This window comes from Cimex lectularius, unplaced genomic scaffold (genome assembly GCF_000648675.2).
Source record: "Cimex lectularius strain Harlan isolate CLEC.00 unplaced genomic scaffold, Clec_2.1 scaffold30, whole genome shotgun sequence".
Taxonomy (NCBI): Eukaryota; Metazoa; Arthropoda; class Insecta; order Hemiptera; family Cimicidae; genus Cimex; species Cimex lectularius.
Genome location: NW_019392730.1, coordinates 2531843 through 2554921, shown reverse-complemented (window position 1 = coordinate 2554921; position 23079 = coordinate 2531843). Strand labels below are relative to the sequence as shown.

At 33.3% G+C, this 23079-nt stretch overlaps 1 protein-coding gene and 1 non-coding gene across 2 annotated transcripts in view; one reads left to right on the top strand and one right to left on the bottom strand.

Moving 5' to 3' along the window:
- The window catches only part of LOC106662634 (alpha-2A adrenergic receptor), a 403288-nt gene that overhangs the window by 80290 nt on the left and 299919 nt on the right, over positions 1-23079 (top strand). The gene's annotated exons all lie outside the window — the stretch shown is intronic.
- On the bottom strand, positions 16856-16928 carry Trnak-uuu. The gene has a single exon. It is a non-coding gene; the product is annotated as a tRNA-Lys (tRNA).

The following is a 23079-nucleotide window of genomic DNA, read 5'->3' as shown; positions in this document are numbered from 1 at the left end:
AATCCGTGCTAGTTTCTAGAATTGATAAGAAATAATTATATTATATAAAAAAACAAGTGATTCAATATATTTTGTATCATAAAAATATAAAAATTAAACATCATATATTTCTATTCTCAACCTAATTATCAATAAAAAACAAAACAAAACATAATACTTAAACCAAGAATTTTCTTTAAATTAAATGTTTTGTTCGTTCCTGCTTTAGTAAAACATACAAAGATAGATTTTTAAAGTTTTTGTGTTACTTTCTGAAATGATTATGATAAACTATGATGGGTGTAAAACAGTTTTTAGATGAGGATTATGAAATTCACTGAAAGATGACTTGATAAGTTTTATATGTTTTTTATCCTTTAAGATTATGAGTAAGAGAGATTATGAGAATAATATTTAAGAGATAAAAGTTTAAATAGTTATTCAAAGAATATTGGAATAAAATTTTTAGCTAAAAAATAAAAATAAAAATAATACGCAGACCCAACATGGTTGAGAAAGATCGAAACGCGTCAAACAAAACCGATAAATCCAGCGAGGAAAGGCAAATTCAAAAGGTACGGAAACGAGTACACTAAAATTTATCATAAATAACAGAGAGAGCGAGAGAGAGAGAGAGAGAGAGAGAGAGAGAGAGAGAGAGAGAGAGAAATAAAAAGAGAAAGAGAGAGAGGGGGAGAGAAAAAGAGAGGGAGAGAGAGAAAGAGAGAGAGAGAGAGAGAGAAGAAGAAGAAGAAAAATAACTTTATTCTGGGACTGGTGTCCCCTAAGAATGATTTACATGAAATAAACAAAAGAAGTTCCTTCTATGAAGTTAAAAGTTAAAAAAAAAAGATAGAAATCTTGGCACAATGTATACCAATAAGGCAGGACAGAAGAAAAAATTACGAGAATATTAAACAAAATTAACAAATGTTAACGTGAGGTCTCTGATTGGAGAGAGAGGAAGTGATTATACAGGTGGGATTTAAAGGAGGAAAAGGAGGCAGCGTGACGAATAGAAAGGGGAAGGGAGTTCCAGTGTTTAGGGGCTCGGATCAGAAATGATCTTTCGAAGGTATGGGTTGTTATGTTGAGGAAGGATAAGGTCGAGTGAGAGAGAGAGAGAGAGAGAGAGAGAGAGAGAGTGNGGTAAAAAGATAGAAAGAGAGAAAATGAGAGAGAAAGAGAAAGAGAAAGAGAGAGAGAGATAGAACAAACTACAACATTTTTCACTTTCTCCTTCAAGTGTCATGTTTATTGAACTGAAACATTAATCTTTTTCAAGAAATTGTAGGTGCATTACCTTGATAAGTTTATATTATTGTTCAGCTACTCATTTGTCTTCCTTGAGACTTATAATACTTTTACTCTTATAATACTTTTTCAAAATTATTCTCAAAGAAAATTTCAAAGAATTTAAACCAAGAACCGATAGCGTGGCAAATACTAGTCAAACCCCTTTAACCACTGGGCCACCTCGGTTCCAAAAAATATCAATACTAAGTTAATTTTTTCGATATTGAAATAAACAATTTATATTATATAACGATTTATATAATCCCTTTTAGGTAGAGGAGGAACAGGTTTAATGAATAAATGTAGCCTAAATTGCAGGTTCATGTGTTTGTTGAATGTGCTAATGTAGTTATAACTTTCGTAAATAATTTAACATTATTAAATGGTTTACTTTCTTATATACAAGTAATCCTCTTGTTTGATTGTTTCCCATGTTAACTGGCTTTAAATGTTTAAGGTGTCCTTTTGCTCGGTTTAATTGCAAGGGGGCAAGTGATTCATGCGGCCCATTGACTACGGCGTCCAAGGTCTCTTTGTACGTTGTATCTTACCAGGAGGAGAAGGGGGAGAAGCACGTCCTATTACTCAAGTTAAAATTGTTAAAAGTTTTACATTAGTTTTTGCTTTCGTGTTCAAATCTTGTTGCAGGATCGTAAACAAGTTGTAACATCCCCTGGAAAAATATGTCAGGCGTGGTGTCCCTGGCAATTATCCTGAAGTTTACCTTCAAGGGAACAAACTCTCGGGGGAGGGGGGACTTCTAAAATCAAACTTGGTCCCGGTTACCGGGTGAAGTTGAGGGAAGTTAGTCGAGGGCTCTTCGCTCTCTCAGCCCCCCGGACGAGTTCTCCCCCGAATTTCTAGGAGGCGACGTCCTAACAAACCGAACCTACGGCAGTCAGTTGTCATCTCAAGGTCTTCTTAAATAAATCACTCGTTATCGAGATGGTAGCCGTTCTCATGGGATTTCGATCGCATAATTTATTTCTTCCACTTCCACCTCTGTCTGTTTTTCTTTTTTCTTTTGAAAAATACAGTGTCATTGATCAACGGCAATTCTTGTTTACATCATGAAACTGCGGCAGGATTAAGGTACGGAAGGTACAGGCTACATGGTCTACTTTATAGTTTAGTTTAGAAAAAAGAATCTAAATCTGCAAGAATTGAAAAACTTATTTGTTTTACATTATTTTTATTTTATGTGGTGTTTAATGCCCGTTAGTTAATGATTATTCGGAGATCGTGAGATGCGGTCTGGTGTGGTGATTAAAAAAATGAACTTATACAATGCTAGAAAACGTTAGATTCAAAAATCATCAATATCTCACTGACACTCTCAACACGACAGACAAGAATGACACATCTATACGGAAAACAAACAATTTGAGTGAGTACAAATACTTTGATTGAATTTAAAATTTTCTAGTATTGTGTAAATTAATTTATTTTTAATCTAAAATTTTTTAGTATTGTATAAATTCATTTATTTTTTAATCTAAAATTTTGTAGCATTGTTTGAATTCATTTTTTAATGTAAAATTTTCTACCATTGTATAAATTCATTTTTTTAATCTAAAATTTTCTAGCATTGTATAAATTCATTTTTAATCTCAAATTTTCTAGCATTGTATAAATACGTTTTTTTAACATCCTACATGTATTTGTAAAATTTAAACTATGTTTATAAATCCCAGGCTGAAGATGATCTCAATAAAGATCGAAACGTTGGCACAATAAAGAAAATGTTTTTTTAAACCTACGTCACACATGACCGATCTCACGATCTCCGAATAATCATTATTTTTATTGTTAGAAAATCGATAACTGATAAGATCTTTGATGGGTTATCAGGTCGGCAAAATCGTACATTATTGATTCCCGCGGTATATTAATCTTCGTTTTTTTCTTAGTTCTCCTTTATTTGTAATTACAATCAAACAAAACATAGAGGTGTTTTGTTTTTCAAATTACTGAGAAACATAATTCATGTAAATAACATTTCGCCCATTTTTATATTCACTGCAGTCCATAAATGGTTCGGGATTTCCTCGAATTCTACATGACCCATTGCGTTTCTTTTTCACCGGCACGTAACTCTCTAGTCTTTTGTTGTATTCTAAAACGTTATGTTATTACATTCGCAAGATAACATGGTTTTTCAGTTATTACACAACTCCTACTGTATTTTATTTGATTTCATGTCTTTAGTCTAATGCAACAATATCTGTTTCTATCAACTTTTTCACACTAAAGTAATCTCTCAATAACGTTGACTTATATTTGAAAGATAAAAAAAGCGTGTAACCCCTTGGGCTTTGCGTCCTTTTCGTCCGTCTGGAATAAAACAGTCCTTCCTCTGTTATCTATTTTGTTTGAGATAAGTCAGCGTAGTCGATCCACATTTTCTGAACATGACAAATGCCTTGGGGCCTTAAATATTGAATTCGCTTTAAGGTGTTTCACTTTTTAAAATTTTTATTTCAAGTTTTGATGTTTCATTGTATGTTTTTTTGCATATCCTTGGAGTAGGCTGTCAAACTGTCTCTACAAACAAAACTTTCATTTAGACTTGATAAATTATTTATAAAATTGTAACTTAAAAAATTACACTACTACATAACGTTTTATTTATTGCATGAAAATTTAGTTTACTTTAAACAATCTTATATCCAACGACTAAAGAGGTAAAGAGAGCGCGAGAAAGAAAGAGAGAGAGAGAGAGAGAGAGAGAGAGAGAGAGAGAGAGAGAGAGAGAGAGAGAGAGAGAAAGAGAGAGAGACTTGATTTTGTCTTCGACTGTACTCTATGCGACCCGACGAAAATCTGGACAGTGGGGATCGCAGAGCGTCGTGTAGGTTAGCGTGGCATAGCATCGGGTAGATGTGCACGGGGGTAATGCAACCTTATGGAAAATCGGAGTTTGGGTAACGGAGTTGCGTCGGGTAACATCGGGTACGTGTGTTTCTGGCTTAAAGCGGGGAACACACCCAATACAACGCTACGCGACGATACCCGATGTTACCCGACGCAAATCCTAAGTCCAATTTTCCATAAGTTTGTATTACCCCCGTGCACATCTGCCGCTACCCTACCCTACGCTATGCGATCCCCACTGTCCAAATTTTCGTCGGGTGGGATCGAGTACAGTCGAAGACAAAAGAACCGGACACTCATATTTTTATTCAAACTACGTGTTATATATATTATTACTGTCGTTATATTAATTAAAACATACTTATTTTAATATAAACCAAATTAACCGAGATCAAAAATTGATTAGTTTTTATTTAAAAAAAAAAAATAGTTTTAATGGTTTGGTAGATAATTGATAAAACACCGGAATACTATTTTTGATATAATGAATTTAACTAACAATTTATTGCACGGTTTTTCTCATAAAATGTAACTAACTATTTATTTCATGAATTTGCTCATAAAATTACATCATTTTTGTCGAATAGCATCAGAAAAGGACACTCATATTTTTTGTAGTTTATTTCAAACTATGTATATGTAATTTTGTCGTTATATCAATTATGACATCTTTATTTTAATGTAAACCAAATTAAACGAGATCAAAAATTCATGAGTTTTTATCAAAATTATTTAATTATGACGGTTAGGAAGAAAATTTATCAAAACACCGGAATAACTTTATTTAAAACAATTAAGTTTAACAAACAATTTATTACATGGCTATGCTCATAAAATTTACCTAACAATTTATTGCAAAGTTTTGCTCAAAATGGTCCATTATGAACAAAAGAAGCGTTGCGATTGTGACAGTGATTATTGTGATACTCGATGTGTGACTGTACGTGGCGTGCGCTTGACGTCGCATAGATGTGCACACCGTGCCAAAATGTGACGAGGCGTCGGGTAGCATCAGACAGCGTCGCATAGAGTTGCAACTGTTAAGTGTTCCTCAATGATGTAAAAAGTAATAACTTTGAATTATTATCTTGGTTCCTCGTTTCAACCACCTTTAAGACTGTTAACTTTAGGCCGTATCTGAAATGCATTATCTTAAAATAAACAAATAAAACGGCTAGAAAAACATCAATTTATAAGTTAAGCTTAACATTCCAATTTAAAAATTCAACAAAAAATACTGACTTTTGCGACATAATTAATATATCATGATTGAAAGATATTTTTATTTTATGAATTCAGAAGGAAATCATTTCCAAATAAAAAAGGCACAATTAAATATACAGATTCTGAAATGAAAGCTTAAAATAAAATCTGTCTAGATTTGCAAACATTTGATACATCCTGATTTTTTTAAGGGTCCAAAACGTCTTAGTTCGGTTCTTGCGGGAAAGTTAAGACTACTCAGAAGCGAAGGAAAGGGCTATTGTCACATTTGTGTTATTTAGTTTCAGAAATGGGGTCGCCGCTCCCTCAGGAACTGGCAAACTGAAATGGGGTTGGGAAAGTCTCCCTTCGCTTTTTTAAACATTGTAATCTACAACGAATTACTATTATTCCATTGTAAGATTTCATTAAAATAAAATAAAAAGGAGACGAAAAATACCTAAAGTCAATTTGTTTCACGAGGAAAAATACGATATTCATGTTTATATTTATACAAAAGATTGGATATAAGGTTTCCACAGTTCGTATATGTTTTAAAACTCTTCTAACCAGATAAAAGTTTTTAGATCAAAAGTTCATTGCATATGTTTTGTCCTCTGCGGACCTATTTTTTTAAAAGTTGGAAGGCAGCAAAAGCAAACTAAAACAACTTTTGTTATTATTAATTCAGACTTTAACAAAAAAGTTGGTTAAATTAACTTTTTTCAATCTTCAGTCAACAAAGAATTGAATGCTTATGGCTATGCGCAGTGATTAAATTTACAGAAAGGATTGACAAACACAGGGATTCGCTTTATTTTGTATTTTAATATAGATTGGCGTTCTTTTTAAAAATTATCACAAATTTAGGTTGCGAACGATATCTCTACAATTAACGGAGAGAGAAAGAGAGAGAGAGAGAGAGAGAGAGAGAGAGAGAGAGAGAGAGAGAGAGAGAGAGAGACAGAAGAAATTAGCTATTGATAAACAAATAATGAGAAGATAACCGTAGTGGTACGATGGGAGAATGCAGATGTAGTGACAAAACGAAGAGAGTGGTGAGAATATACGTCAGTATATTTATTTTTTGTATGAGAGTGGTGAGATAATTTAACAGGGACATTGATTTATAACTCTTTAAGCAACATAATCACATTGAATAACTTCAACAAAGCCTATCACAGAGGATAGAAGAATAGAGAGATACACACAATTAAAGTTCGCTTTTAAATTTATGAGCCACCCTTCCGTTTTGACAGGGTTTTAATGACGTGGAAGAACGGGAGCCCTCTCGAATTTTCTTAAGGTTACCCTCCTAATGACCAGGAAGGAAAGCTTTCCCCACGGCTTCGCCGATTTTCCCGATGCTTCCTAATCCCTGTTGTCTGAGGATTAACTCATGGGCTTGGGGATTGTTCCTCCTCAGCCCCGTACTTTCTTTCGAATATTTACGCCCAGTTCCCAACAGTTATGGGTTGTTTTCGAACCAATTTTCGATTGTTGGAGAATTACGGTATTTTCCTACAGTTTAGCCATATTTTAGGAAGTATTCTTTTTATTAATATTGTTCTAGAATATACTTTCTAACTTTATATTTACCCAGAAGGTACTGTACTCACATTAATTTGATTTTGTTCAAAAATGTTCCAGAGGGTTCAGCATAATTGATTTTTTTAAATTAAAGTTTAGAACTAATGATTATTTAGAGATCGTCTGATGTGACGTAGGTTTTGGAAAAACTTTTTTTATCGTGCCAACGTTTCGAACTTTATTGAGATCATCTTCAGGGCCTGGAATTTATAATCATTGTTTAAATTATACAAATACATGTAGGATTTGAAAAAGTGAATTTATAAAGGCTAGAAATTTTAGAATCAATCAAAGTATTTGTATTCACTCAAAGTGTTTGTTTTATGTTTAGTTGTGTCATTCTTGTGTGTCGTGTTTAGAGTGAAATATTGATGTGTTATGTTTACACACGTTTGATTTTGAAGGGGACGGAAGGAAGTTGGGACAGCAATCATTTTTTATATGAGCAGTCGGTTTCTTTGTGGTAAAAGGAGCCGACAATAGGAAAAAATGGGTAATGATTCGGCCTGATTATTCTTTCGGGATTATATAGACAGGATAATAAAGGAAAAGGAAAGCTAAATTGTTAAGAATTAGACTATATAGAAATGTTTGATGTGAGCAATGCAATGTTTGTTTTATATGTTTTGTGTGATGTGATGATATATGTATGTTATTGATATTGAATTTTATTAATGATATTAGCATAGCTGCGACTGATTTTACATGAGTCTGTTTTGTAACAGATGCTATGTTTATCCCTGTTGATGTAAACCATTTCTAGAAAGCTAATTTTATATTTGTTTTGTTCTGTGTGTAATATTTTTGGATTGTTGAAGTCAAAATTGTGTTGATGTTCAAAATGATGGGTAGCCAGTGCTGTAGGTTTTTGTTTTGGATTTTTGCAACCATAGATATGTTGTTTTACTCTGTTATCCAGGTATGTAACCCCGATGAAAGTTGCCGGGCAATTTAAACAATTGATTTTGTAAATTATATCAGATTTATTTGTTACTTATGTGGGGTCTTTAATATATCTCAATAAAGATCAAAACGTTGACACGATAAAGAAAATGTTTTTCTAAAACCTACGTCACACCAGACCACATCTCACGATCTCCAAAAATGATTGACTAACGACACCACACATTTAGACCAAATTAATTAAGGTTTTTAGTTGAGATGAAAAAAAGTTAATGGCACGAGAGGGATTCGAACCCACGACCTTCGGCTAGATACGCCGCTGCTCTACCACCTGAGCTATCGTGAACTCGATCCACTCGGACATCAACTCCCCATCTCAACCCCACCTTATGAGTTTTCCCTCCTTTTGCCATTTTTCAAATGTCGTGTAATCGGTTTGGATTCTCGACGACAATTGAAATGGCGACGGAGAGCTTTAGTGAAGTGTACTTCATTTTCATTCATTAAATTCACTAATTTCGTGGTCCGCTTGACCAATTAATACATTACAATTAATTAAGGTTTTTAGTTGAGATGAAAAAAAGCTAATGGCACGAGCGGGATTCGAAGGAGGGAAAACTCATAAGGTGGGGTTGAGATGGGGAGTTGATGTCCGAGTGGATCGAGGACACGATAGCTCAGGTGGTAGAGCAGCGGCGTATCTAGCCGAAGGTCGTGGGTTCGAATCCCTCTCGTGCCATTAATTTTTTTCATCTCAACTAAAAACCTTAATTAATTGTAAAGTATTAATTGGTCAAGCCGACCACGAAATTAGTGAATTTAGACCCAATGTTAAAAAATTTAAATAACTGAATAAAGAGAAAATGAGTGAAAAAAGAATAAAAATGCCGGTGAGAGCATTAACGGTTTAGGGAAAAGAAAGGCACACTAACTAATGCAAACTGACCAAAACAAGCGATATATTTTACACTTTTCTTAAAATAGTTGTATAAATAAATAATAACAAATTATTTGCACAAAGTTCACAGTTCTAGGACTATAATAAACAATGAAAAAGTTTTTTTTTCGATAGTTCCATAGTAAAACATGTTTAGCCAAGAGTTACAGACAGCAAAGTTCTGAGGAGATATACTAAAATGGGACTAAGTGAACAGTTTTTCAAAGAAAACAAATGAATTGGCCAGTGCACAAGCAGATAGTGACAACGACAATAAGTTTCTCTCCAACTTGAGAATCATGTGTCCATAGACCTAAAAGTCTCAGGCGATTTCAGCCAACATTCTTCGTGCGGTAATGGAACCGGATGCTTTGTTAAGGATGCAAATGGGCTTCGGCCTTCCGTTTCACATTCCAGTTTCGGCGGCCGCATTCCGCACCAGATGTCAGTCATTTCAGTCATTCTTCACACACGTTTCAACGGAGCAGGAGGCCAGGATGTAGCAGGAGGAAGGAGCTCCTGGCTCAACGGCCCGAGTCCAAAGCCGTCGTTTACACTGCGGCAGATTAGCTGGGAAGTAAATAAACCTCTAACGATCATTTTTTAAATTTTAATTTAATTTCTTTTTTTTAAAACATTAAAAACCATTGTTTATTGATATGGTATAAATAAAGGAAAATTTCCCCTAGGAGTTTTTCTATACCGTTTTAGAACCCAAGGCCCGTGGAATGATGTGTTCCCAGCTCAGCAGCAATATATCAAAGCGGCCGTTCATCCTCATATAAAGTGTAGAGCGAATCACTTTTCCCTTACTTTTTTAGCTTTTTTTTAAAATAAAACAGCCGGGGAAACTAATGGTTAGTTACTTCGAGATTCATAATTTACTTGTTCCATTAATTCCCATATAAAAAAACTTTTGCTGCGGCATTGGTATTGAAACATCTACGTACGATTAAACAATTTAACGCAATAAAATAACATTAAGAAATTAATTATCGTACTTTCATATCTTAGCTTGGTAAAGATACAAATGCTGACTATTTAATGACGAAATGAAATGAAAACCCGAAAAAAACTCTTCAAATTTTGGAGAATGAAAAATCTTGGTATACCTTCATAAATAGCTGATGAAAACTATACTAAATTGGTGAGTAATTACTACTCTACCATCCAAAACCATCCCTGTTATAGTAAATAGTAGGCATGTATGAATGTCAGTAACTTGAATAGTTTCAAATGCCGGTTAGTTCAGAAAATGCAAGGAGTCCTTCGAAATTGCTACATACCGTCTGACTTTCACAAAAATTTGGAAACCAAAACGATCCGAAGAAAATTCGAACACTAGAAGATAAAAACCTTTGTTGTTAAATATACATTATTTCATAAATAATTGAATAAAAGGTAATTAAAGTTTTTGACTGTCGATCTAAGTTGAATTAATTTTTTTATAGAATCATTACATTAATTTAAAAAAAATTATTTCACTCTTACTTATTTATATATATAACTATATATGTATTACACAGACCATCATATTGAAAAAAATTAATAAATTAGTGAAATAGTTATAGAACATTTGCTTTGATGTTAAAAAACGAGGTTCAAAGAATAAAAAGGAAAGTAGTTAGTAACAAAACTAGTTAAATTTAAAAAAAAAAATTTCCTAGTTCTATGTCAAGTAAATACTTATCACAGACACATCGAACAAAAACATTTAAAAAATATTAAAAATCATAAAGCAAAAATTTTGATATAGGATCAAATTGTAACAAAAGCACCCGATATAATTAAACATTAACAAAAAACACCTTAAAAAAAGTTATGTTAACAAAACCATAGAAAAACATTAAAACAAGTTTCATCATAACAATAGAAAGTTTAAAAAAATAATAATAAAAATAATTTGAAACATTAGTTGTGACATTTTTTTTTTTTTGAGTCGTGCGAAGTGATATTTCGGTTGTTTTAGATAATTTTGGTCCCCTATGGTTACTGGTTTGTTATGTCAAATTTTTACGACCAAGAACTCACTATTTATCAGTAAGGATGCTAAAGATATTTAATAAAGCCATTAAAGTTGTTTAAAGTTGCATTAATCGATTTATTTGTGTTCTTTGAAAGGCACTTATCTTCGTAACTATCCCATATTAGGTAAAGCCAAACTAATCAAAACTTTAAGTGTCTACAACTCTTCCATAAATGTGTTTTACAATGGATTATAAAAAAAACTCTTTGTAAATATTATAAAATGAAAAATAATTTTTAACTTAATTTATGACATTTCATCTTGGAGTCGTGCGGGTGATAATGTATCTTGGGCATTTCAGATAATTTTTGACTGTTTGCATACATTGTTTGGTATGTCGGATTTTCTACATGATGAACACACCATTTTTAAGCTGCAGATATATTTAATATATTTTTTCTTTAGAATACGTTGAACTTATCCCTTTTTTAATGAAACTTGAGTTTATAACATTAGTAAATATCCAAAGAAAAGAAATGTATACTCTGCATGTGTATCATTTTTTGATAAATACATTTTACAATAACACTACAGGCATTTATACAGGGAAAATTATTAAGTAAACTTAACTCATGAGATTTCGCCTTGGAACCGGCGGAGTTATTAGTATGGCTGTATTTTGGACTTTGTATAATATATAAAAATATTTATTACATCACTGTCCATTACATTTGAACATGTGTATATTTTTAGTACATTCAATTTAACTGTGCAACTTATAAAGTGAGGGTGTAGCACGAATCAAACAGACAGGATATGTATGGCAAAAAACCTTTAAAAAATATAGTTGATTAAAAAAATTATCCTCTTAGTTATAAAAATCTTTCCAGCAAATTATGAAATAAAAGTATAGAAATAATTTATAGGCTCGATATTAATAATGATTATAAATAATTTTATTAAATATTTTAGATATGTTGATGAACAATTTTACCAGTTTGTTTTTTGCAAACCGCATTTGCAAAAACAAACACTTTGTGGGTGCTCTGGTAAATATTTACATAAAAAACAAACTAAAAACACAGCTAAATATTAATAAATTACTTTGTGCAAATTGACATCTAGTGAATACTGAAAAAAAATTTTTTCACTTTCCACCACCCCGCCGTACCTGAGGAAGACGCCATACCGGAGGACAAACGCTTTAAGTTAATCGAATTTTGAAATCTAAGGGACTTGCAATAAATGGGATAAAATTACCTTCCAACGATCTTTCCTTCAGGGGAAACCGCTGTTGGTTTTCGATAGAACAATATTTTCATTTTAAAACCTAAATCAAAAGGTCTTCCTTTGCTGGTTTCCCCTTGCTGTTATCATGTTATCTAAAATTTTCTAACTACGGAGAGGAAAACAGCCCGGAACCCTACATCTAAAACCTATGTTTAATTATGCAATAAATAAATAATGGTAGTAAAACTCTAACAATAACAACAACATTTAAGACTTAGTAAGCCGAATAAATAGGGACTTATTCATTTATGCGTAGTTGAGGAAAAATCTTTTATTGCTGCAAATGATTTGGTATCACAGACTAGTTTATGGAGATTAGGCGGCCATTCTCCTCAAGTCTTTCGCAAACGTTCTTTTTCTGCATTGGATTTGGTACAGCTGAAGAGTTTATGTTCGGCGTCATCTTCAGTGCTCCAAACGGAGCATAAAGGGCTGTCTCATTTCTTAAATTTATGGAGATAGCTTGCGAATTTTCCTTGTCCTGATAGCATTTGGGTGATCCAGTAGTCGGGGTGTAGCCATATTGCTTTTTGTCTCCTTTCTACGCTGGGGAAAAATTTGAATTTCAGCCGACCCTTATTGCTGTTTGTCCATCTTTCTTGCCATGATACCCTTGTCAGCTTTCCCAAGTACTCTTTCGCTTCATTTCCAGTTGCTCTTCACAACCAGTTTATTTCTCCTATATCAATTGTCTCATTTTTCTTTTTTTGGTGGATGATCACCCTTTCTTTAAGGATAAGATCTAATGGCGGTGCGTTGGCAATTACTTGCATAGCGTGCATTGAAATCGTCCTGTACCCTATTGTGGTTCTTATAAGATTCGTTGGCTTTGCTCTATTATACTTAATACTGAAACAGTGCAAACTAGTTGATTTTTTTTAATAGTGTTTAGAGTTATTCGTGAAATTCTCAAACTCAACAAGAGTAAGACTATATGTAAATTCACTAATTTCGTGGTCCGCTTGACCAATTAATACATTACAATTAATTAAGGTTTTTAGTTGAGATGAAAAAAAGTTAATGGCACGAAAGGGATCCCTTAATTAATTGTAATGTATTAATTGGTCAAGCGTACCACGAAATTAGTGAATTTAATGAATTAAATGAAGTACACTTCACTAAAGCTCTCCGTCGACATTTCAATTGTCGTCGAGAATCCAAACCGATTACACGACATTTGAAAAATGGCAAAAGGAGGGAAAACTCATAAGGTGGGGTTGAGATGGGGAGTTGATGTCCGTGTGGATCGAGGTCACGATAGCTCAGGTGGTAGAGCAGCGGCGTATCTAGCCGAAGGTCGTGGGTTCGAATCCCTCTCGTGCCATTAACTTTTTTTCATCTCAACTAAAAACCTTAATTAATTGTACTATATGTGAAACTAAACAAGAGTAAAGCCGTAAAACTGCTGGGATTCGTAAAAAGAAACTCCAAGGATTTTAGCAATATAAATTGTATAAAAACTCTATACTTTTCAATTATTCGGTCTATTCTTGAGACCAACTCTCCAGTTTTGTCTCCAAGTTATCTCAAATACATCAATAAACTTGAAAAGTTCAAAATAGGTTTTTAAGATTCGTAGCTTATAAATTACACTTAAACTTAGACCATATAAATTATGATGAACTAAGAGCTATGATGGAAATAACTCTCCTTAAAATAAGAAGAGATAACTATGATGTTATACTTTTATATAAATTGTTAAATGTTATTATAGAAAGTCCTGAGCTTCTGCGACGAGTTTCTTTAAATGTTCCTTTGAAATTAACTAGACATAAAGATCTATTTTCTATCCCTTTCTGTAATACTAACCTTTCAGCATCTATTATCAGAGCATGTAGGCTCATGAATTCAGTAGAGCTCTGTAATAAATTACAAAACATTAAAAATAAAATTACATCCCTTTGAGTGTTGCTCAAACATAAACGATGTTTTGCATGTTACGTATTTGCATGTGGTGTACAATGGCTAAAGTTGTGAATAAATATTATTATTATTAAGAAAACGCTTAGAACACTCATAACGAGGCTAGGCGGACCTTAAATCCCGCTCTATTCAACATTGATTTGTAGTAATAATATGTAGTTTTTGTTTTTTTAATTTTCTTCCTGTTCAAATTGCACCACTATTAAATTATTAATTATTACATCATTAACCTCCGTTTCATTTTTTAAATAATTGATAGTATCCGTTTTGTTTAACATATTTTACGTTAAAGTATGTGTATATAAATAAAAGTGTAGGATGTTATATAACGCTGATTTTTTAAAATTTTAAATGAAAATGTCGGGGGGACAATTTGCAATACTACATACATAAGAAGTCCATCAAGGATGAATAGCCTCTGAGGGTAGTTTCTGGCGGTCAATGCATTACCAGTAACTTCACTTCTTTTGTGTTCGCCCCATTCTTTTCCCTCTCTTGGGCTCCGGTTACGTTTCAACAAGACCTGTCGCCTGGTGGCTTTAGGCGAAAAAACACACAATACTCTTTTTACAACTCATTTATCATCGAGGTCTAACAAGAGACAAAGAGTGAGTTTGAACAATTTCAAAACTTTATTCAAAAGTTAAGTTCCAAAAGTAAAACCTTTGTGAAAGGCGCCACAAAACTTATACTACGTTCATTTAGATTGTACGATTTATTGGTTGGTTTATTTATTTTGTAGGCGAAACACACAGACACACACCCACACACACAGACACAGACACACACCCACACACAGACACACACACACACACACACACACACACACACACACACACACACACACACACACACACTGACAACTTCCTATCATGGTATATTAGGAACGCAACATTCATCAAAAGGAGATTACATTCATTATTTTCTTACATTCCAGTTGGGACCGATTTTTTTGTTAGTTTTAGGGCCAAGAAACTATATTGGACATCGCCAACCCGCTCTTTCTTTGTTTTTCTTTCCACGCCTTTATCGCATTTTAATTTTACTAATTGTTTTACGTTTCTGTGCCAAATTATGATCGGATAATCTGTGATGGTATCCGACTCCTTTTTTTCGATCCTATTGCTAACCCTCTGTTCTACAGCATTAAGTCAATTTTGGATGAAGTAACACAAATACACACGATATAGAAAGAGGATAAAACATGAAAATCTAGTCGTCATTCACACCACCCCAAAGTACTCGAAATTCTTCGGGTATATGGAGATAAGTCCGTCCATTCGTGCTAATAAATTACTTTCTCATGTAGACTTGGTTTTCACTATTTCGGAAGGATCGTTATTCATCGGGGTAGTTGGGAATAAGCCCTATATTCACGCTAATAAATTAAATTCACATACCAAAATTCATTCCCACTGACCCAAATTACTATATGTTGCTTTTATCTGTCAAATGAATACTTTTAATATTAAACAACTTTTTAAAATTTAAATTGACCATTTTTATTTCCAAACTGACCGTTTTTTCACTCCAAATTAACTTTTTGTTAACTTAAAATTCTCTTAAATTTCGAATTATCCCTATTTAATAAAAAATTAACCTTTTTCCAAGGAGCTCTTTTTAATTTCAATTTTTTTTTAGCTTTATAAAACCTCATATAAATCCCCAACTAATCCTATTTAATATCAAATTAATCCTTTTAAATTTCAATTTAACATTTTTTACTTCAAATTATCGCTTTTTTAAATTTAGAATTAATCTGTTTATTAAACAATTAAAAACGTTCGTAAATGATGACGATATGGAAATTAAATACAATTTCTCGTAAAATTAAAAATTGTACAAAATTAAATAGTTCTTATATAAATTACGGCATGGAAATTAATTCGAATTTAAAAACTTAAAACTATATACAGTTGATTTTTTGAAATAAAGAATGCTCCTATTGATTTGAGAATTTAGAAAACATAAAATTGATTCTTATCTAACATGGTACTTGTAAGTTAATTAAAACCTCAAGATTAATTTAAACTAATTTTTTTAAATTTTATAGATCAATTATTTTATATTGAGAAAATCTCCAATAAATCGAAAAGTCGTTAGTTTTCAAATTAAATATATTTTTTATAAATTTTAATTTTAATTTCTAAGAGCCCAATTATTTTATATTTAAAAACTAACGAATCTATTGGAATTTTATTATATAGGAAATACATGCACATTTTTCATACCATTTCCACAGTTTTTCTAATACTTGAAAAATAGGGGTTGTGTTGAAGTTAAAAAAGATTTAATTTTATGTAAAAAAATCTGTACTTCGGGGGTAATAATAATAACAAATCTCATTCACGCAGTTCAATTAATTGTTTCTTATCTCTAATGAAAATATTAAACCAATAACGACGAACTTTTCAATTTTAAATATTAAAAAAAAAGGTTTATATTTGATCTTAGTATGTCGGAAATGTAACAGTTACAAAATAAGAGAAATAAGTGTATGTTCGGGATCGATGGCGGAATATTTATAAAAGTACTCCATCGACCCCAATCTAGATTAGTTTGAGTATAGTTCGGTGGAGGAATATCAAGTACTCCACCGACCAAACGGAATGAGTGTATTGTATGGATGTATTTATGCGTACGAATGTATTTATTTGTATGAATGTAGTGTTTGAGACGGTAAATAGAATATAGACTTAGATGCGGGCTGAAATGATCTAGATGTCAGAAGCCCCAGTCAAAAAAGAGAAAAAAATGCACAGCAAGCATATCAATGAAGGTTAATTATCAATTAATCAGATTGAATGATGTACAAAATTAAAAATTTTATAAACTAAAGTAAATTATTTCTTCCTGTAAATAAGAAAATATAATCATTACGAAAAAAAAAAATTCGCCCGAACAGGGACTCGAACCCTGGACCCTTAGATTAAAAGTCTAATGCTCTACCGACTGAGCTATCCAGGCACATGTTAATTCGTTGGCTTATTGTCAGTGAACAGTTCGATCGAATATTTTTATTAAAATCTCTTCTAAATATTGATTATTGTTCATTTCTTTTTAATTAATGTGAATAATATAAATTTATCACATCAAGATGCATAGTGGCAGGAGGAACGAGTTTTATTCATTACTGGAAGGAGTAAAGTCTGTGATTAAATATTGTTATTTCTACTCAGTACAGTGTCATAGTAGTTTAAAACATGATAAACACATTAGAATTATTAAACTAACATTCAGCCAAATGTTCTGAGCAATTTTTGAAACGTTTGTTCTTAATTTTTTTATACTCTATTACTATGGGGAGAGGGAAGACATTTATCTTCTGACTTCACAGACACATCCCTCACGCTGAATCAGATAAGTTGAGAAAGCTTTCGAGGTGCAAGGGGTCATTTTACAAATGAAGTAAGGCCTTTTATACCAGAAGATTAGGGTGGAACATTTACCTCAAAAGGCGAGAAACTGGCTCCCGTTGTACAATTCAAGCATAACTTTAAATTATTAATGCACTTAGATAATTGTTTGTGGATTACTGTTTTGCAACAGAAATGTGACCAAATTGACGTTCTCTTGGTTATTAATACCTTCACTGCCTGACGTATTTATTTCCATTGACTTGGTTACCAGGCGAATATTTTTTAGATATTCGAAACAGATGAGCGCCATCTGGTGAAACAACGCACTATTGACACCGCAATAGCGTCCTCCATCAGGTGATACAACTCACTATTGACACCACAATATCGTATCCATCTGGTGAAACAACACACTATTGACCCCGCAATAGCGTCCTCCATCAGGGGATACAACTCACTATTGACACCACAATATCGTATCCATCTGGTGAAACAACACACTATTGACCCCGCAATAGCGTCCTCCATCAGGTGATACAACTCACTATTGACACCACAATATCGTATCCATCTTGTAAAGATACAACTCACTATTGACACCACAATATCGTATCCATCTGGTGAAACAACACACTATTGACCCCGCAATAGCGTCCTCCATCAGGTGATACAACTCACTATTGACACCACAATATCGTATCCATCTTGTAAAATAATTTGCTATTGACCCCGCAATAGCATCATCCATCTGGTGATACAACTCAATATTAACACCACAATAGCGTCATCCATCTGTTAAAATAATTCGCTATTGACCCCGCAATAGCATCATCCATCTGGTGATACAACTCAATATTAACACCACAATATCGTATCCATCTGGTAAAATAATTCGCTATAGACCCCGCATTAGCATCATCCATCTGGTGATACAACTCACTATTGACCCCGCAAAATCGTCATCCATCTGGTAAAATAATTCGCTATTGAGCCCGCAATCGCATCATCCATCTGATGAAACAACTCAATATTTACGCCAATAACGTAATTAGTGAGAGAGTCCGGCTCGAATTTGCAAAGCTATTGGTACTGGGTTCGAATCAAATAAGTGTTTCAATATATTTATTATTATTAGAAACTGTCCAACGTTACTATACAACTTTATTTTAAAAAATCAATTGTTTTAAGTCTCAATAAGTAAAGAAAAATACAACGTCGTCACACTTTCAATTTTCTTCGACTATGTTGTTATAAGTTGAGTTTATCGAATTGAATTCAAAACTAGGTTCTTGACCCGGAAAACCCATTTGGAAACTGTTTATGTATTGAGACGACTCGAGGGGTGGAGAATGAATTTCTACACTCAAAGCAACGCAATTTGACTAAAATATGTTTAAAATCATAACAAAACTATTCTTTAAATGCATATTCACCACGTTGCAATTATTAATGTGCAAATAGACTCTAGAAATTGTGTCAGTTAAAAGAAATCCAACTATGCTTGCAATTCTCTGTACTTCTAATAAATTTTAAATTTATTAAATTGATTTTTCAGAAATGAGTTTGTACTTTAAATATACATGCAAATTCTTTTAATTGAAAATTTATATATAGATGGAAAACTTGTCTAAAACAATTTTGTCACGACTATCCACTTTCAAAGTTCTCTGAAAGCAAAATCTCTTTTACATAAAATTCAGTGAAGACCTCTTTGAAGTAATATATTAGATGACGTGTAATATAGTCAAATAGTCCTTTCTTCGTATTTATTTATCTTTCCACGGTTATAAAAAATAAAGAAAAGGACTCAGAAAAGACAAGTATTTGGCACATTGCTCAATATCAAAATATAAAAAATATCTGGGTATAACATGGAAAAAGGAACTTCGGTGAGGTCACAACAGAAGGACAATTTTTTAAGTTTTTGCCGAGCTTTCGACGAATATAATCATCGAAATCTCAGCCAAAACTTAAAGAATTGTCCTTCCGTTGTGACCTCACCGAAATTCCTTTTTCCAACTTGTTCAATAGCAGGTCGATCCGATCCGTCATCTCATCTTCAATCTGGGTATAAATGATCACAATAGTGCATATATTGAAAGAAACTGCTAATCGTATTTTTTATTGTAAGATTTCGGAGTTTCTACTCGACTATCCAAATAGCACAGCGTGTTGTAAACACCATTGTCACTGCCGAGATGAAGCAGTACTGCCGTGGTGTATATCCCGGCATTTGACAGGGTATGGCATAAAAAATTCGTATACGACCTTGCCAAATTACAAAAATGTCCATTCTAAATTAACCGATCACTCAAACCCCTTATTCCGCAAACTGTCCACAACTTTACCCGCCAATCCTGGTCGGAGACTGAAGCGACAACTTATTGTTAGTTGCCTTATCTTCAACTTATCTTCAAAGGATAATTGCCAAGTGATTTCTACACTGTTGGTAACTAACTGTCATCCTTTACATCCCTTACACGTCCTTTTGTGTATCCGTCCATAATTACCTTGTGGGCATGTTCATTCAGTAAAGAACAGTTTTGGTTGTTGCATATTAAAGGTACAATTGTAAATAAATATTTTGTTTAAATTGTAAGCTTGATTGTTATTTGTGTATGGCTATTCTCACTGTGTGGTTTTGGATTAAAATGACACAGTTGGGAAGAAGGTGGTATTGGTGTGGGTTCCCGGCCACATAGGGATAGCCGGGAACGAAGCAGCAGACAGGGCGGCCAAAGAAGCAGCCAGAGGACTTCGCGTCGCTTCCCAACCAATACGTCCAGCGGATCTCAAGTTATTAATTTCAAATACAATAAAAGAAGAATGGAAAAACCGCTGGTCTCGGCCAAATAGGAATAACCCTGCCAAACTGTGACGTCGGTCCTTGGTTCACGGAAAATGGGTCAAAAAGGGAAAAGACCATACTGACAAGACTACGCATAGGTCATACAAGGATTACGCACGGGCACCTTTTAGCAGGAAAGCGACCGCAAAGGTGCCCATTATGCAAAGATAGAGTAACAGTCGAGCACCTTTTCAATTGTAGAAGGCTCGACGTTTATAGGCAATATTTTGGAATATCGTCGGACCTGTGCGTAGTCTTGGGGCACGGCAGCGGGCACAAATCGCTGTACCGGTACCTCAGGGCTATAGGGATCTTCAAATGTATATAGTTTATGTGTGTTTGTTCTGTGCTTGTGTTGTGTCTGAAGTGTTTGTGTCGTGTTTGTGTGGTGTTTATGTTATTACATTAGGATGAACGTAATTTATTTGCGTGAAAGGAAGGGGTTATTTACCCCGCCCCGAGGAATATCGAGTACTCTGGGGTGAGTGTGTGATGTCTGGGGAGCAAAAGTAAGTTATTAGCGCGAATGGAGTGGGTTCGGCCCCGCCCCGAGGAATATCGAGTACTCTGGGGGAGTGAATGTGACCAGACTTTTATGTTAGTATTGTATGTTGTTTATATTTTACTCTGTTGGAATGAATGTAATTTAAGCATGAAAGGAAGGGGTTATCTACCCCACCCCGAGGAATATCGAGTACTCTGGGGGAAGTGAATGTGACCAGACTTCTATGTTTGTAGCGAAATATATGTTGTGTATCTATTCTTAAATTGACAACCTGAGGTACTAACAAGAGGCTAGCTTTTTAAAATAACGACGTAATATACAAGTAAAAGCAGATATATATATTATAATATATATATAAAGTGGAAGGTTTATGGGCCGACAAACAGATGAGGTCATCGCCGGCCCTCCTTCTCTTTCCTGTCTTTCTCGCGTGCTTTGCATTGAACTGCAGACATTTGAGCATCTCGATCTGGTTACTGACTCTCTGCTTTTACTTGTATATTACGTCGTTATTTTAAAAAGCATATATTATATATAATCGATATTTCTTAAAGTAAGAAAACTGTGACAAATGAAGTCAGATTACCCGCTTGTAAACAATTACGACCACTTTTTTATTTTTACCTACAACAATAATTCCTCTCCCCCCCGCGGCGATGCAAATCATTTAAAACATCACGCAATGTTTATCTTCCGTTGATAAAAAGTTAATCAGAAACCCCGGGGCTTTTACCCTAATGGACTGTAGTGGAAATAGAATGTCAGATGGAAATGGAAACCGTCTCCGCTTGTTTTCACCGCGCCTTAAATTCGTTTCCACACCCGTCACGCGCCTATAATCTAATAATAACAGTGTAGGCGTGGCGGTTTGGTTTTGATTTGTTAGTTTTAGCAATTAACTTCATCCATTTTAATATCTCTTAACGCCTGGATATTATTTTATCCGGAGAGGGAAATCACATTGTTGATATCGGGTATAACCACAGTTTTCCGTTTTCATATCAAATGGAAATGCAAATGTAATTTTTCCACTTTTTAAAAGCGAATTAACACCAGTTTTACATATTATAATAGGAATTTTATAAGATTGAAACTTGAAAATAAGATAAACGATAACGAAGAATAACGAAAATATGTATAAATAAATTATACAGCTCGGTTTTTAAAATTGCAGGGAACGATTAACAAGCCATTTTTACTTTGACCATTTCGTTCCTAAAATATTTTCTCTTATCAGTGACCCACTTTCCCTTTTAAAATTAGGGTGCAAGTATTGGAAGTATGATTCCGTCTGAAATGAAAAGGAATGAAATTTCATTTTCTTCTTTGCTCACAAATATTTAATATTTAAAATCGACGCTTTTGTTACTTGATTGGCTGTACATAGACAATTTCTTTTTACTCAAGACATTCAAAATATTAAAACTCTAAAATCAAGAACATTAAGAAAACACGTCGCAATCTGATTATGTTATTTGAATGCTTTACAACTTATAAGATTTGGGATTTTGCGATCGCAAAAAAGCTCCTAAAAGTGTTCTAAAGAGTTATTGTTACGATTCTTATTTTCCTAACACCATATTCGTAACCTGATTTTTTTCCTTGATTGTCTGTTTTACTGTGAAAGTTGTATTACCGAAAACTTACGAAGGATTGAAATAGATTTTATTTCTGCAATCTAGAAAAGTGACAAATGAAACTATACACACAAACTAAACGCTCATTTCTCTGAAAATTCACAGACGCAATTCATTTTTTTCATCTTTCACAATTCTTTTACTCAAAGAAGTAAGATATCAGGATTAAAAAAAATAGCCGAGACCAAAAAGTATACAAATAATACTGTTCCTCCAAACTGATTGCTACTTTAAGCATTTTCCTAAAATTTCACTGTCGGTTTCCAATTTTCTTACTTAAACTTCTTGAACTTGAAACTTCTAACTTCGAAATTATTCTTTCTTGTTGAAATTTTCTTTCTCGAATGATCAACGATATCATAATTAAAAAATTTATGAATTCTAAAATGTACACAAATAAAGCTATTCAACCTAACTGATTTCTTCATTTTCTAATTTGTGAAATTTTGTCGACGAAATTCAATTTTGTTACCACATTAAAATTATTCTTATGTTATACAATTTTTTTACTCAAAAGATCCAGGATATCATAATTTTAAAAATAATTGAAACCTAAAAGTACAAATAAAACTATTCCAAAATTTTCCCGAGAAAATCCGATTTTCTTATAGGATTGAAATTATTGTTACCTTTCACAATTTTCTTACTCAAATTATTCAATTTGTGAGGATAAAAAATATCTCTGAAATCTGGAAAATACGCCAAAGTCAATGTTTTTTGAAACCGAATGCAACATTGCCAATTTTCCCAAAATTTCACCGGCGGATTC